Genomic DNA, 1,922 nt, shown 5'->3' with positions numbered 1-1,922 from the left:
CTATCAACAAGAGCTGGTCCGTCCTCCCGATGGAGTCTACCATCGACGTGCCAAATTTCTTGCTGCGCGTTTGGATCTGCCACCTCCACAACAGTTCTTATTGGCGTCCGCCTTTCTATTAGTAAAGGACCCGTGGTGAGAGACCACGACCGGTCGTCCACGTCTACACCGAATGTATCAGCCATATCTATTTACTGAGAATAATGTAACAACTCCTCCACAAACGCTTCTACAACTGACGTCTTCTTCATCCTGGTTTTTTCCTCTTGGTGGTTTTGGATAAGAGTTGAAAAGTCCAAAAGGTCAACTGATGACCTTTGCGTTACTTGGTATGATTGGGTTTTAGCGGATGATGTCGGTATGCAGCTGGGGAGCGAATTCGACAGGAAGAAGGTAAAGGTCTTGCTTTGCGGTTCACACCTTCACTTCAGTATCATTACAGTCCAAATGGCTTTCACTTGTCACTGTAGCGTTCGAATGTCAGGGGTAATACCCCTATTCCAGCACCTGAGGCGGTGCGTCAAGCGCCGCCTCTTTCTCATCATATATTGTGACAAATGGTAAGTGTGCAGTGCTCCTAGCTCTCTCCCCCAACAAAAGAGCTCTATGACACTGTGCTTTCTGCGGTTTCTTTCGTTTTTACAGTGGAGAAAGGCTGGTGGGAGGCCCAGCCGTGGCCGCACACCTGGCGGGTGCGGCCCATCTAACCCGTTACTGGGAGGGCCGGCAGGTCGGGCTGCTGTTGCAGTCCGACTACCGGGACGCCGTGGAGCGTATTAGGACCCTGTAAGTAAGCACTGCTCTGTCTACATGTATACTTATCCCCCTCGTTATAGCGATACTTACTTGTTTCGTATCCTCTTGTCTTTAATACCCTGCTTCCGTATTCGTGACACTAATAGTGTTTGTGTGCGCTCATGCTTGGTTTTACAGATGATGATGATGTATGAAGGTCTGGACCTGCCGTCTTCGGGATGTGCCATTTGTTTCAAAATTATTTGTAAGTACTTGTAACAGGCGTAGTGTAGTAACTGTGTGTGTAGTGTAGTAACAGTGCAGTCGTAATGTGTTTTGTGATGGTCCTGTGCAGTCGTAATGTGTTGGGCTACTGAAGTACACTGCATGAAGGGGTATGTGTGGGTGCTTCGACACATTCTCGTGCTTCCTAAACCCTAGATATGTGTATAGCACTATAACCTAGATGTGTGTGTGTGTGTGTGTGCCCGCGCATGCATGCGTGTGCGTGCATTGTGTTCTCTTCTACAGACTCATCCAAGTCCATTTAAATAAAAGTGCATTATAGTAAACAGTATTGTGTTTTGTTACAGTGAATATGTGGGGAATGGTGGATATGCCTTAGTGTGACTGGATACGTGCGGGTTGTGACTCTTTGCTGGTCACTCTGGATTCTCCAGTATAGATTCGGTGCAGTGCAGAGGGGATTTGCGGTGCGTAGCAACACTGCTTCACTGTGACACCCCTTCAATAATTGTTTTGATGCATGATACTCCGGGCGTAGCCGGTTGATTCTTACTGTATCCCGATCAAAATAGAAATATGCATCTAATGCACCTGCATGGATAGTAGGCATTTCCCAAATCGGCCGGCCGAAAAATTCGCCGAAGAAAGTGGTTTTGAAGAAATCACCCATCTTTTCGCCGAATTTTCAAATTTCGATTGTTGAATTCGCCGAAAACCGATGTTTCAGTGCTTCAACAGAGTGTGTGCAAATGTACATGATTATTATTATTATTATTATTATTTTATTTATTTTACTGACGTAATGGGAACGGTGACTTCAAGTACTACGTTGAGCCGAGTTCTGATCTTGGGGCTCATAATATGGCCGAATTTGAACATTCTCTTAACCGATCGAAAAGCCGATTAGGCATGCTCTGCATGGGCAACTTGTCAATCAGTGC

At 46.1% G+C, this 1,922-nt stretch overlaps 1 long non-coding RNA gene across 1 annotated transcript; it reads left to right on the top strand.

The window, feature by feature from the left end:
- Window positions 1-368: 368 nt before the first annotated feature.
- On the top strand, window positions 369-1,307 carry LOC135830993 (uncharacterized). Its single transcript, XR_010556138.1, has 4 exons — window positions 369-560; window positions 646-786; window positions 934-1,000; window positions 1,267-1,307. It is a non-coding gene; the product is annotated as an uncharacterized LOC135830993 (long non-coding RNA).
- Window positions 1,308-1,922: the final 615 nt, after the last annotated feature.

The sequence above is a fragment of the Sycon ciliatum genome, chromosome 1 (assembly GCF_964019385.1).
Source record: "Sycon ciliatum chromosome 1, ocSycCili1.1, whole genome shotgun sequence".
Lineage (NCBI taxonomy): Eukaryota > Metazoa > Porifera > Calcarea > Leucosolenida > Sycettidae > Sycon > Sycon ciliatum.
This window is presented reverse-complemented; position numbering and strand designations above follow the sequence as displayed.